General features: G+C 28.3%; 1 protein-coding gene across 15 annotated transcripts in view; it reads left to right on the top strand.

Moving 5' to 3' along the window:
- The first annotated feature begins 5,034 nt into the window (after nucleotides 1–5,034).
- bent (projectin protein bent) overlaps nucleotides 5,035–16,120 on the top strand; it is a 110,127-nt gene continuing 99,041 nt past the window's right edge. For 14 of the 15 annotated variants that reach the window (XM_065514636.1, XM_065514635.1, XM_065514634.1 and 11 more), the window contains exon 1: nucleotides 5,035–5,171. The gene's annotated coding sequence lies outside the window, so the exon portion shown is untranslated. Of the gene's footprint in view, nucleotides 5,176–16,120 lie in introns of all 15 variants that reach the window. The other variant, XM_065514621.1, reaches the window with a different exon arrangement.

The raw sequence follows: 16,120 nt of genomic DNA, 5'->3' as shown, positions 1-16,120 counted from the left end.
AGCTTTCCAAAAATATAAAATTCTTTGAAATCGGGTGGGAAAAAAATGGCAGGTGTTTAAAAATTTTACATGTCGAAGGTACCCTACTTTGAGCCCTCATAGCGCCGCCCCTGGAGTATTTGTAGGACCCGTTTTAATAACTTAAACTCGAATACTCCTTGGCTACGCCCAATTCAAATTTTATCCCGCTCGGACCAGCCGTTTAGAAATGCCAGATTTATTTCCAAAAAATTTCGATTCTGCCCCACTGTGTAATGTAATAAGTTTTTTTTGTAGATCTCAACTTAGTGGTACATACATACACTTGGCCGCATAAGTTTGCGTACAAACTACTTTATATATTTTAACAGGCTATTTTAGTCGTAAGTAACAACGGTAATCATTTGAAATTAGTTTTTATATATAGATAAACATTTGAAAATTACGAGAAGTATTTTCTTTTTGCATTTCCAAAGTTTGGTAATAATTGACAGCTTAAAAACAATGGTATGCTAACTTTTCGTGTATGCAAAAGTATGCGTACATAAAAATTAAATGTAATTTGTAACTGTTTTTGTTATTGTGTGATACTACAATACTGCAGTTTTTGTTTCAAACTCATCATAAAAGTGATTTTTGAAAATTGTTTGTTTCAAATTGGAATAATTTCAAGAAATGGCAAACAGGAAATTAATTAAAGTAGCTGAACGTAAAATTGTTATATATTTACGAAAACAAGGGAAAACATTTGATCAAGTAGTTGAACATACTCACTCCTCCATCCAGAGAGTGATAAACTATTTTAAAAATTCTTGAATTTTTGTCTCAAAGCATCGTTCTGGTCGTCCACTAAAATTAACTTAATGCGAAAAAGAGGGTTATAATGCAATCTGTGAAGGAAAACTCCAGATTTACTGTATCGAAAATGGCAGAAAACTTAAATTCATAATTTAATAAACATGTGTCCAAGGACACTGTGCTCAGAATTTTGAAAAGGCCAACTATAGAAGCCATGTAAGCAAGGAAAAAGCAGCCAGTGTTTATAGTTAATAGACACAAACGAATTGCTCTCACTGAAGAATACATAAATATGCCTCCAGAGTTCTGGAAAAATTTTCTGTTCACGGATGAATGCAAGTACAGCATCTTTGGCATAAAAGACTGTCAGTTTGTTTGGAGAAAGCCTTGTACAGTGCTTAGTCCCAAAAATTTAAAACCAACCGTTAAGCATGGTGGTGGTGCAGTGATGGTACGGGGGTACAGGACAAGTGAAGGCGTTGGAAATTTAGAATTTATTCCATCGACAATGGATCATAAGGTCTATTTAGACATTCTAATGAAAAATCTTACCTAAAGTGTGAGCAAATTGGGCATTGAAGATGATAATATATTCCTGCAAGACAACGACCCAAAGCATACTACACACAACACAAGGCTTTGGTAGTTGTTTAATAAAACAAAAACAATTGAAAACTCCTCCGCAGTCACCAGACCTAAATCCCATAGAACATTTATGGGATTTGCTGGAGTGAAAAATATGAAACCATGTAATAACATTAAAGGAAATGCTTCAAACAGTATTAACTGAGGAATGGAGAAATATTAGTTCGAAATACACCGAAAAACTGGTTTCATCAATAACAAAACGCCTTCATAATGTTCTTGGTCGTCGGGGTTATCCAAATAATTATTAAAATACAGTTTAATTTATAAAAATCAGTAATATTTTGTTTATGTACGCAAACTTTTGCCTACATGCGAAATTGAATTTTTTTATGAATTGAATTCTTATAAGTTTTGTTGATTCTTAAATATGAATTTTACAATGCAGTTGTGTTCTTAAATATTTAAGAGTTTTATATAAAAAATTTCAAATGAGTAACGTTTATTTTTATATCAAAAATTAGAGTATACTTTAAATTTTCGTTCTTGTACGCAAACTTATGCGGCCAAGTGTACATATATATTTTTCACATGCCCGATGTGCCTTGTCTCCAAAGATGAATGGCCTTTAATATATAAGGTTTAAATTAAAACAAATTGCCTATATCTCAAAAACCACATCATAAAATTTAAAAAAAAATATGCTGTTGACTAAACCCTAGAGTGTCCAAAAAACCGGCCATTTAAAAACCCGGTTTCCGGTCTAACCGAAAAAATGTGTTTTTGAAAAAACCGGGTTTGATTTTTGTCTTCAAAAAATATATTTATTATTTATTATTTGTGGACGCTAATAGAAAGCATTTTTGAATTCTTAAATATCTAAATCTCTTTATCGAAACCGGTTGACCGGTTTTCGGTTTTGGATACTCTTCTAAACCCCCTTCTATATTTGAACACAATTTTAAAGTGTGTACATTTTTAGTTTATGAGTTATGCACCAAAATATCACATTTTTGTACTTTTACAAATATATAAACTACATACATATGTATATTATAATTTTATGAAAAGTTTTAAAGTATTGGATTATGGGATATGTGACATTGAACCTTGAACATTGAAATGGAGTGCCCAACTGTTAAACAAATTTAAAGATGTGGTTTTTGAGATATAGAATTTTATAACTCAAGAATTGTACTTTTGAAAGAAATATGATTTATTCACTACATTTTATAAACGTATCTTTGAATTTTTTTTTTATTTTTTTCATATTTTATTTATTGTATCTTCACAAAATAATGTGAACTATCAATAATTTGTTCAAATCTTAAATCTAAATATTAGTTTTCATTTACGTCCCACCACAGATGGAGGAAAAATTATGTTTAATTTATAGATTCTATCATCAGCGCAGGTCTGTTGGATTCCTTCTACTTAGTCGGATGTAGCTATTACTTCTCATTAATGTTCGTGCAAGTGGGTTAGGGTGAACTTCTAACTTTTTCAAATATGACTCCGCTTGTTTTTTTATTTAATTTTTCACATACCAAGGCGCTGCTGTCATAATTCTTAATATTTTATTTGTAAATTTGTAGTAATTTTAACTTCATTTGAGTCAATTTCGTATCTATATGCTTTTTCCAGGTAAGACGTCGGTCTAGATGCAGACCTAGATATTTAACTTCAGTTTGTTGAGGTATTATATGATTATTTATTACGATTATCTACGCAATGTGAAAGTGAGATGTATACATTTTTGCTCGTTTACTTTTATTCTCCATTGTTGTCTTGTAAAAGTACAGATGCTTCTTGGGGGTTTTCATGAATGGCTAGTATAGCTGTGTCATCAGCAAAAGTAGATATGTGGGTTCGACTGTTTGTAGGCATATCACAAGTATATAGTAAATATAGGAAGGGACCCAGTATACTTCCTTGGGGTACACCTGCTTCAATAGGCTGTGGTGAACTTATGAAGTCTCCCTCTTTAAGAACGAACTTTCGATGACTTAAATAACTTTCTAGAAGCTTATGTGTGTTCACTGGTAAATATTGTTTTATTTTTATCGATAATCCTTCATGCCATACTTTGTCGAGCATAAAAACAATATTTTTTTCTTCAAATGTCTTGGTTATGATTTCTACCAACCTGTGAGTTTGTTCTATGGTGTTATGTTTTTCTCGAAATCCGAATTGATGAGTTGGAATGTAATCAAAATGATTCACTATCGGCTTTAACTTGTGCATTTTCGAATAGCTTTGATATATTTGACAATAGGCTAATGGGTCTATATGATTCTATTTTACTGTGATCTTTTCCCGGCTTAGGTATCATTGTAACTAAAGTAACCTTCCATTCTGGAGGATAATATTCAAGGCGTAACATAGCATTAAAAATAAATAGGATTATTCTTAATGCAATTTGGGGTAGCTCGAGGAGCATCTTGTTACTGATTTTATCAATAGCAGGTGATTTTTTGGAGTTTAAATCAACAATAGCCTTGGCAATCTCTGAAATCTCAAAACGAAGTGGTTCAGCTGCAGTAATATGGGGTAAAGTAGGTGGTAACTCTATTATGTCGTTTGACTCGTTTGGGGAAAATACTTTCTTAGAGCCTCCACATGCTCTATCTCTTGGATCATTTGTGCCATAAAAAACATATCCATTTATCTTAAATAAACTTCTAGACGTCAAATGGGTTTCCGAAACTAACATTATATCAACTTCATGACTTTTAAGAAAATACTCGAGTTCGTTTTTATGTTGGCGAATGGGGTTAGCGTTCCAAAAACATATTCTTAAGCACAGCCTGCAATAACATTGATTGCATCTTAAGCATTTTTTGCATCATGTTACTCATTGAGTTTGTAAAGTTATTTACAAACTCAATGAGTAACATGATGTCGGGTAAAATTTAAGATTGGCATTTGCTCTCTTACCTCTGGGTTCATATTTTCGTTTTGGGGTTGACTGACTTGCGTCTGAGTTTGGTTGTTTCTAAGTACATTTGCATATGTTTCTTTGTTTTCATATGTCTGTTGCAGCAGGGGGTAGTTCAAATTGATGTTATTTAATGGCCTTTGAAATAAAATCAAATTTATTGTTGTACATTGTATGGTTTGTATGGTTATTTATATATTTTTTAATTTTTATAAATTTTTAAGACGTCATATTTTTGAACCGAAAAGGTTCTCCAGTCAAAAGGTCTATGATTTGATAAACACTTGCGATAGGATGGATCGACAGCTGTCTTCTTTGGGATGGATCATCCCTATACTTTTGGAAATTGCAGATTTATTTTTTAGTTAAAAGTTTACAGGGTGTGAAAGTCAGTCAGTAACGTTACTCTTTAATATATACATATTTATGTATATGCATTTTAGTGTTAAATACTACAAATTTTGGTGCGCAATGGGTTAATATTTATTGTGGTTCCGCTACATGATGAAGATGATCGTTGCAAACAAAATAAGTTTATGATAAATATGATGTAGATCAATAGATATTTTTTTTATTATTTTTATAGAGTTATAAATAGTTTAATATATCAATGTATACAAAACACATACAATTTTCTTTGATATATGTCAACAACAACAAATACTTGCAATAACAAAAATTGAGTGTTAAAAAAAGATCAGGAAGATAGATGTTTATAGAGAATTTCGGTTTTTTGTGTATAGAGTATCGTAACGTTGCAAGAGGCAAAAGCCGCGTAGAGTTAAACCTATTTGAACAGTTTTAGATTCACAATCGTGAGAGACGTATCGACGCACGTAGTAAATCTTTAGCTGCGCTGCTGTGTGCCACTGTACGTTAGTTGGATAATTTTTTCTGTTATTATTTGAATTTGTTTTTGTAACGGGATTTTTGAAGTAAATATATTGTTTATAGAGTGAAACAGGAAATTTAAATTTCAATACAATGAACAAAAAATAAAAAAATAACCATAGTTATTATTAAAAAAAAGGGATTATGCCTTAGTGCGGCCATTAGGCTTTTTGAAAACAAAAAGAAAATAAAAAATAAAAAAAAAATACTTGCAAAAAATTTTAAATTTATATACATATGTATAAAACAAACGCAAATAATCTGCACTTATTAATGAAAATTTAAAAAAAAAATTATTTAAGGAAAATTCCTAAACGAAAAATTTAATAACAATAAGAGAAATGTGGCTTAAACAAATAAATTGTATATATATGTATATATATATATAATATACATATTATATATATTTATATATATTTATCTATATATATCTATTTATATATAGAAATGAATAAAAAATATATTTACAAAAAAAGGATGACAAATTATAAATGAAAGATGTGTGTGTCATTTCATTTAATTTTTTTAATATAGTGAGAAATTAACATAGATCTGTTTGTAATATTAAAAAAAAAGTGATTTTAAAAAATACAGATAACTATTTGAATAGGCTAACTGAAATTGTATAGAGTGAACGTAAGTATGCATTAATTGGTTCGACCATAGTCCATAGAGAATCGTGGAGTCAAGACATCCCAATACTCCGAGATAATTTGAAATGAACATTACCTAATTTTTATTTTTTAAAATATATATTCCCGATGACACGCCTATTTGTTAAATGTTACTCATAATCCTTTTCAATATTTGGAAATATAATGCTATTCAACTATTAATATTAACTAACTAATTGCTATAGTTTTAACGATATGAACCCCCTCGACCCTCTCTAGAATGTATACTGATATACTAGATCCTAATATAAATTAAATTCGTTATAGCGATGACCGTCCGCCCTTAGGTATCCTCTCATGTTCTAAATATATACATATATGTTTAACGTATTCATTTTTTACCTATATCTTGGTTAAAGACAATATGCATATCAAATGACGGGTATATCAAAAGCCTTTCTTTCCAGTAACATATAAAATCGCGTACTTGATAATGTGTAATAATTTGTATAAATTATTACTGGAAGTTACGGTATTCCGTTCGTGTTAAAAGTGACAGTTCGTTGATAGAGAACACGATAGAACAAGATAGAAACATATGTTTAAAACATACATATGATTGTATATTTTCAAATCTAAAAAAACCCAAATATTGCAATTGTCCAGATGAATAAATGTAAAATAATATTAAACAAACATTTGAAGTTAATTTATAATTAGATTTCTGTTACAAAAATGCATTCAAATTTAATTTTTAAATGAGTTTGTCAAGTTAGCGTTTTTCATTTAGCGGTTTTGGAAAAACAAACTATTTTTGTAATATTTTTTTCTAATTAACTGTTTTAGAGAATAAAGTCGTTATTACTATTAAGCGCTATTTTTACAGTTTTCTTTCTTTGAGATTTAACAGTGATTTTTAGCTTTTTTAATATGTTTACTGAGTTTAAAAATACCATTGGAGGAATATAAAAAAACAACAAACTTTAGAATAGCCTGGAAAATAAAATACATAAAACGAAAGTGATATATTTAGTTCAAAACAATGTGTGATGATCTATTTAAAGAAATGAAAACTGTACATTTGAAAGGTATATTTTCAGAAATTCTCATGCAATGATGACTAATAAGAAATATTGAAATTATCGGAATTTCGAAACATTGACATAGTGATGAAAATTTTATACAAACGTCAAAAGAACATCAGAAATGTGGATTATGTACATTAGGGTGGCCCAAAAAAATATTAAGATACCGCTTATCAAAATGTTTGCTCTTGATTTAGTATTCGGTGATAAAATGATAAAAATGTAACTTTTAAGATTTTTATAAAACATATGAAATAATGGTGTCGTGTGAAATTTGCTATCGAACTTTGTATATTTTTCAAACATTTTTTGTTTTTTAAATTTTTACATAGAATTATTCAAAATTAATACGTTAAACATATTTTCTCCATGATCTGATATCAGCTATATGTTCAAGACTTAAAATATCAATAAAGTCGTAAATACATGAACTTTACAAACAAAACCTATCAAAATGTTAATACCAAAGAAAGCATAACAAATAAATAATATTTTTTCAGTGAAATGTTGAAAGTATTTTAGTTTTGTATACCAAAGAATAGCTTATGAAGTTCTACTTATTTTGATAACCATTTCGGGGTGAAAATACGATTCGAAAAATCCAAATAAATTTTGAAATAGATTGAAACTCGAACAATGGAAAAAAGTTTTGATATATTTATGCGTATTAATTTCAACTATTTACTTTAAATAATTATCTGTTATAATTAAAAATATATATATATTATAAATCTTTGTGAAAAATTACAATAGTTTGTATTTTTTTGAACTTACATGATGATTTCAGATAAAGCATTGAAGCGTCTTGATATTTCACAAGATACAAAAATTGCACATGTTTCCTTTCAGAGATATATGTATGAAAAAAGTCATAAAAATCTTAAAAAATTACCTTTTTATCCTTTGATCCAACTCACAAAAAATTGACACCTATACAAACATTTTGAGAAATGGTGTCCTCAACAAACTAAACTTTCTTTTTAGTTTTGCTTCATATAATCGGGGTCATCCTAATGTATATATGTACATTTATATATGAATGAATATGTTTCCAACACAAAATTTTTATTTAGAACCATAGAGAATAGACATAGAGCGGAAACTCTCCTGTCAAAAACCTAACTCAGTTGTCAGAAACCTAAGTGGTGAGAATTAGGGTTCTGTAGCTGAAACAAAAAGTCGACTTTTCGACCTTTCGACTTTTTCCGTTTTTTAAAAATTTGACTTTTCGACTTTTGGTAGTTTATGAAAAGTCGACTTTTCGAACTTTCGACTTTTTAGTTAATCACCTTTTTTCGACTTTTTTCAACTTTTTACCATTTCTTGTAAAAAATACATGGTTTCTACATTTATTGATGCGCCTTTTGTAATGTTTAGCAATAAAAATTAAATTTATCAAGGCGATAATAGTTAGAATAATGCTGTAAAAAGCCTTATTTTATAAACATTTATTTATTTATTTATTATTTACATATATTAGCATACACTACAAAAAATGCAAGTGCAATATTTTTTTTTTAACATTCTAAAAAGTCGACTTTTATCGACTATTCGACTTTTTTCGTCTTTTATCGACTATTTTCGACTATTCGACTTTAATCGACTTTTGAGATAACATAATCGATTGTTCGACTTTTTTCCGACCAAAAAGTCGATTTCGACTTTTTTCAGGAAATCAATCGACTTATAGACTTATAGAAGTGAGAATGTATTCCGCTCTATGTTTCTCTATGGTTAGAAAATAACTCAAATACAAAAATTACTCAAAATAATCACTATACGAGTGTTCTTTTTGTTTTCACATAGTTTTTCTACTAAAACATTCTCATCACTTAGGTTTCTGATAACTGAGTTAGGTGTTTGACAGGAGAGTTTCCGCTCTATGTCTACTCTCTATGGTTAGAACATCATTATTGACGTTATTTCATCATTTTAGTTTTCATTATAAAAAAACAATTATGCGCTTTATTTTATGAAACGTTTCCTTTCAGTAAATTAATATTTTATGGTATTAATCATCATTTTTTTTAGCAACACAAAAATTTTACTGTAAAACCCACGTACAAGACTATTCTAGAGAATATTAAGCATGACAAGTTGTTGTCTAAGACAAATATTATATACCCTTCATCTGCATTCATATATTTTTCGGAAAAAATTAAAATAATTTTTTTTTCCAAATGTTAATTTTTATTTGCTTGCCATTTAGCGATTTTCATTACAAAGATTTTCGTTGCAATTGCAACTAAATTCTTTAAAAGTAAATAGTTAATAATTTTGGTTCATATTCCAGCCATTGCGGTGCGTTTTTGATTATTATAAATAAATTTATGCAGATCAAACATTTCAAACCGTTTCTGCAAAAAAGTTTTGCTTAAAGGCATTTATAAGATAATATAAATATTTTTGAAATTATATTTTCTTTAAAATTTTCCACCATTTTTTATGATTTATGAAGCTAGATCTTAATTTAAAGTTCTCCAATTTAAAATTCTCCGCCTCTATAAAAAACACCATTTACAACTGATTGCAAAGTCGAATTCAGAAAATGTATGTGAATTAATTAATTGTTGCTATGTGTATGTAGTTTTACATTTACATTACATTCTCTCAGCGAAGTGAATGTCAAACTTAATATAAAAAAAAATGAATTCGGCCGAATTTGCTTAAATTATGCTTCCACATTGTATGAAGCATAGTTCTCCCACTCGCGAGGATGCCAAACTGCAAAATAATGATAAATTTACTCAAGGCGAATCTAATAAGGTGATAGCGCCCCGGCAACAAATACAATAAGGCAAAAACAACATGCATTTTGTTTTTAGGGAAAAATTCGGCAAAATGTCAAAATTAGCTGATAATAACTACAAATTGTAAACAAATACAATTCACATGATGCTGTAGTGGATGTTGCTTTAAGTAGATAAAACTACCATATAATTCTTGTATGTGACAAAGGCCGCCTGTGCAAGTCAAAGTTTTTACCAATAAAAATTTTTACCTATGAATTTTACGTGTCATTGGAAAGATGGTTTTCATTCCATTTGTACTGCATATAATCCAAGTTTCTGAATATTTCAATGTAATTTTTAAGTATTAAAGTTGTGCGTCCGGCCAACGACCGCCATTAAATTAAAGCTGTGATAAAGAAATTGATTTATTTAATAATACTTTATTGTGCAAAAACAAATTTCCACAAACTAAAAACTAAAATTATAATTTAATGACAGCTAACATTTGTAAACAAATAAGGAATTTTGACAGTTTAACGATAAAGGTGAATACAAAAATAAAAGTCAGCTGTTCTCGCGATGTCACCTTATTAGATTTGCAAATTTTAGGATTTCACCACAGCTTCTACTAAGACAAATTGATTTAACCGGTGTGTACAACCGGTCAGATGATTATGGTTTTTTTCGATATTGAAGCTGTCAAATACACTAGTGATTGGTGCGGCTAATACTACCATAAACGTAAAAGCAACAAAAACAACATGCCGATTTGAGCTCCAGCGAACGTAAACAAAAAAATTGCATGTGATTTTTATCTGCATGTGATTTTTATCTTTACCATCTTATAATAAATTCGCCTTGGCTTCTACCTTGTTTTAAAAAAGGCTCTAAAAGTGCTGAATATTGTTTTCGGTATTATGGCTCATTTCTCAGTATCAATAAAATTTACAAAAATTAAAAATAATTTGAAAAAAAATTTATAATTTGAATGTGCATAACTCATTTCATTTGAACAAGTTTCATTTTGAGCGATTCACTTTGCATGGAGAAAAAAAACAGATTTTATCACCTATTACCCTTTGTTTGTTTTATGATATTTCCCAAAACATTTTGGCTTTTGAATTTTCTTTCAAAGCAAAAATTTCAAGATGCGTTAGCGTTTGATGTTCAACATTGCTCTATTTTGCATATTTTATATGATTTTTCCATGAAAATTTATATATTTTGAAAGTAAAAGCTAATAATATAATATTTTACTTGATTTAAGAAATAGTTTGTTAACTTTGTATAATATATTCGTTCTAGTTAGCGTGTTATCGGACATTCAATTGGTCAATTCACAAGGTCTCTTATCAGTCATATTGTCCTAATATATCAAGACTCGGCAGCTCGGCTTAATCGAGTCTTAGGCATTCGGCACAGGTCTCTGCTGGTTGGTTACGATAACACAGTATTATTTTAGGACATTTTTTGCTTGAAAAGCAATAAAAACCATTGTTAAATATTAAGACATTATGACAATATGACATGATAAGAGACCTTGTGAATTGACCAAATGTGATAAACATGTTTCAAATAAAATTTTAATTTTGACAAGTAAATTATCGTAGTTTGAAATAATATATGTATGTACATTATAAACATTGTTAGCTTTAGGACAAAATAACAGAAATTACATATATTTCCTGTAGATTATTGCATGAAAACACTCTTAAATACGTCCAGTTGCATATCAGCTCCGACGTTCTGAACCAAATAGTTTTAATAGTTGGTCATAATTATAGGACACAGACCATTTGAACAAAATTATAGTGAACCTCACGTTTTAGTGTGAGGCACAAAATGTAATAATTCGCTGGAATTTTCCGGAATTTGCCACAGTGAGGATATTAATATGAAATGGAAATAAATCAGTTATTTCTAAAATTCTCAGGGCTATAGAAGAGGTTAAAGATGAATTTAAGTTTGGATTTTAGAGAACAATCAGATACAATCTGTTTTCCGATATGAAAGATTGTACCTTAATTGCACTTAATTGTTGAGGTCTATCTGTATAATATCGATTAAAGTCTAAAATTAAATTTGTTGTTTACCTTTCTGGAGTCTGCTAATAGCGAAAGTCTAAAAATATACAATTTTTGTATATATTTTTTTTTTTTTGGAAATTTTAGCTTTTAAAATAACAAATCTCAAATATTTTTTCCAATGAAACATATGTATGTGTAAATTTGCTTGCAAAACTAATTATAAACAAACATTTTATGACCTAATTAAGCACAAATACTGCAATTGAAAGAAACTGTTATACATATTTGAAAATAATACTTAATTTCCTGAACATTGCTATATAATGCAAGTGATGATAAGTCAGTGATTAATTCATTAATTTTGTATGTATGAAGTTTGACATTCACAAACAATACTCCCACTCTTGAGTATGTCAATCTCCACATATATAAAAAATTAATGAATTCGCTCGAATTTGAATTCATACGTCTTTGCATCCGCCATGTATAAATTCGCTTGTATCTTATCTTCCATGATCTGTTTTGTTTTTTACAATAATGCAAACATTTTTATTATTTTTACATATTTAACATTATAAAGTAAAATATTTTTTCATGCAATTAATAAAACAAAAAATATTTAAAATCTAGTAATAACCCACTTTAATTAAACAATAATAAAACTTTTAAAAGTGGGCTACAAATTCTAGAAGTATCGCTATGTTAGAACTCATACATATGTTTAATTTTTATATTTAAATTTTATGGACAACATTTTTTTTTTGAAATATAGTTTATTTTAAAACACATATGTACATATTTTGTATTTTATACATACATATATATCTGCTTACTCATTTGTTTATTTAAACATTTGTTTTAGATATATCTATATCTCTATATATATAGTAGTATATATATTTAGAACTATGTTATATATTTGTTATTTTATTTTGAAGATGTTTAGGCGAGAAACACATCACATTCAGCTAAAAATAAACATTAGAAAAAAATAATGAAATAAAACATACAGAAGAAGACACTCTGTGAAATAATGGGCTGAAAAAGTTCAAAAATCTTTTCCAAAAACAATCAAAAATTTAAAAAAATATATCGTATTACATTTTCTCCAAGAGCAACAACACATGCGCCTTGTAGTTAAGAGAATATAGCGAGAGAGATAGAAAGTACGAGGTCTATAATTTGTATTGAATATACATATATATGTATAAATATATATATTTTATAATTATTGCTATTAATATAACGAAATAATTAACCCATTTTCGCCCCCACTTTTTTGTTTATTTTGTTTTGTAAATAAGCAATAAATTCACCTTTACTTTTAAAAGTTTTATAAACTATTTGTGTTTTTTTTTTAACGAATTCAAGTTTCCTTACAAATATTGAACTGAATTCTAAAGTAGACAAGAAGAATTCCAAATCAAAATTCAAAACAACCACACGAATTGTTGAGGAAAGTAAAATCCGGGGGTGGCGTTAAAAGGCTCCCAATTTTGTAATAAAACTTCATAAGGCTCTAGAAAAGTTAGATATGAATTTAAGGTTTGAAATTGGATTCTAGAGAAGAACAAGGGTCCAAAGGTTTTTAATCCGATTGTAATCTACTAGTTGAGATAAACACCTATAGATTATCTGTAATAGTTTACAAGCTGTTCGCAAAGTTAACGTAGCTTCCACAGCCTGAGGTTTCTAAATTACAGATATTTTTTTACATAACATGTTTTTAATTATTTGTTAAACAGAATTTCTTACCCCGCTTTCGTTCTTGAAATACATATATGTATATCTATAAATAAGAAATGATTTTTTTTATACATTCTTAAAAAGAAGACTTAATTTCCTAATCATTGATATACAATATGTTTGGCGTATGTTTTGATTTACACAAGGTTTCAAAATAAACAAGACCTTGATGATTTCGTAAACGTTTGGTAAAGCAGTGTTAAAAATATTAGATAAAACAGTCAACTATTGCAAATATCATAATGTTTTTAATTTTTAAGCCATTAAATTAGCGACAGCAAAAATATATAATATATAAAGCTTTTAACTTTTAATAGAGCTGTAGAAATAAAACATAATAAATGGAGTAGTTTAATGTTTGAAAGAAAAATTTACAAATCTTTATTATTTTATTTAATTTTCCATAATTTGATATTTGTCCTTGACAGATGGTTGACAGATCTGCCAATGTACTGAAAATGCAAAATTGTAGCAAAAGGTAAATTGTTAGCAAAAGGTAAATTGTCAGTTCAGAAAAAAGGCGAATTTATATACCAGGTGGTATATAATATATATACATTAGAGTTCGTTTGTGACCAGGTCACTTTATTTGTTTTTCGGGTATCATTATTTTTCTGAAGGTTTTGCGTAAATAAAAATAATGGCGTCCTTTTTTTTTTGGAAAATTTTCACTCCTTGTGGAGGTTCAACACACCTAAAGACGCGGATTTTGAGCAAATTTTTCTGTAGAGCAAAAACGGTTGATTATATTGCAAATCTGATTTCACCAGTCGATTCTGCATCAAAAATTAATACAATTGATATTTTTTGAATCCTTAAAAGTAGTTCCTAAAACCCACAACAATAACAATAAAGAATTTTAGATTTTTTAAACATGCACGATCAAAAGGCATTTTAAGCTTATCAAAACGGTACCAATATTGCCTTTCTATCATAACTCGTTAAAAAGTTATGTTGCTTTAAAAATGTTTTGTTAAAGCAAACTAATAAAAAAATGTCTAAACTTTTTTTTACCAGTTATTATTTTCTTGTTAAATAAATAACTTTGAAGCCTCATAACTTTTAAATGGTTAGTGATAGAAAGGAAATATTGGTGACGTTTTGCTAAACTTAAAATGGCTTTTCATCGTGCATGTTCGAAAAAACTAAAATCCATTTTTTTATTTTTTTATCAGATTTGCGCCCCCTGTTGTGGGTTTTTTGAACTATTTTTAAGGATTCAAAGAACGTCAATTGTATTAATTTCTGATGTAGAATCGACTGGTGAAATCAGATTTGCCATATATTCAACAGTTTTTGCTCTACAGAAAAATGTGCTTAAAATGCGCGCCTTTAGGTGCGTTGAACCAACCACCACAAGGAGTGAACATTTTCCAAGAAAAAAAAAAGAGTTGAAATAAATCCTTAACTTCTAAACCGATAGACAGATTTTAATATAGATGAGGTGTAGCTAGAGTTTAACTTTTGAATTTGAACTTTAAACACTAAGGTGTAGCGGCGCCTCAAGGCCCCAAAGCGGGATATGTCGGGTATATGAAAATAATAAAAATTATGTCAAATGTTTGTTCTCGATCCTATTTTAATGATTTATATATGTGTAGAATCTACAAGAGAGGTAGTAATAGCGGATACAAATCTCTCCCGATTTTTTTAAAATACCTATATATTTTTTAATTAACAACAAATATATTAGTATTAGGAAAAAAGTTTGAAAATCGATACTAAGTCAAAAGTTAAATTAAAAAAATTTAAAAAATTAGTTTTTTCGCGAATTCTTTTTTCGAAAAAAGTACTTACGTTAATGTTTAGTTATACAGAAAATAAAAACAAAATAAATAATGTGTTTATATTTTTCTGAAAGGTAACAGTTTGAGATGTACTACAGAAGAAAAATAATTTAAAATTTTGTATTACTACGAGGTCCATAGCTGTTTTCAAATAATTCATAAACTTTTATAGCATTTTAAAAATTAAAATTTTATAAAACAGCTATTCTCCCATATTCTTGAAAAAAATATTTTACAAATTTTTTAATTCTTAATTAATTTTATACATTTTTGAAAAGCGAATACAATTTTCTACACGTGGATATACTCTTATCTTTTCCACTAGTCAAATTTATGGATTCACCGAAATTATTTTTCTTCTGTAATAACTTCCCAACATTTTTCTTTTCAGAAAAATATAAACAAATTATTTATTTTGTTTTTATTTTCTGTATAACTAAACATTAACGTAAGTACTTTTTTCGAACAAAATTCGCGAAAAAACTACCTTTTTAAGTTTTTTTTTAATTTAAATGAACATAACTTTTGTCTGAGGTTTTTAAACAACAATATTAATAAATTTGCTGTTAATTTAAAAAAAAGTTATTTAAATCGGGATAGATTTGGATCAGTTATTAGCAAAAAACAGTACGTAAAAAAACTAAAATTTTAATTTTCAAATGCAAAATAAGTTATAATTTATAATTTATCGCTATAGCAATGTTTTTTTTGTATATCTCTTCTAGTAGATTCCATATACATATATAAACATTTCGCATCATTTTTAATATAGGGTATAGGTGCCCCATTTTGGAGCATTGTGGTTCTGCATCCCCTTGGTGTTTTAAGCTCAAATTCAAAACTTAAATTTTATTAAAATCGAGATATCCATTTAGAAGTGTCAAATCATTTGAAATTGATCATCAGTGCCTTGGTCCGACTTTGTTTCATCCCAATTT

Source organism: Calliphora vicina, chromosome X, assembly GCF_958450345.1.
Source record: "Calliphora vicina chromosome X, idCalVici1.1, whole genome shotgun sequence".
Taxonomy (NCBI): Eukaryota; Metazoa; Arthropoda; class Insecta; order Diptera; family Calliphoridae; genus Calliphora; species Calliphora vicina.
Note: the sequence above shows the minus strand (reverse complement) of the source record. Positions and strands in the feature narration are given on the sequence as shown.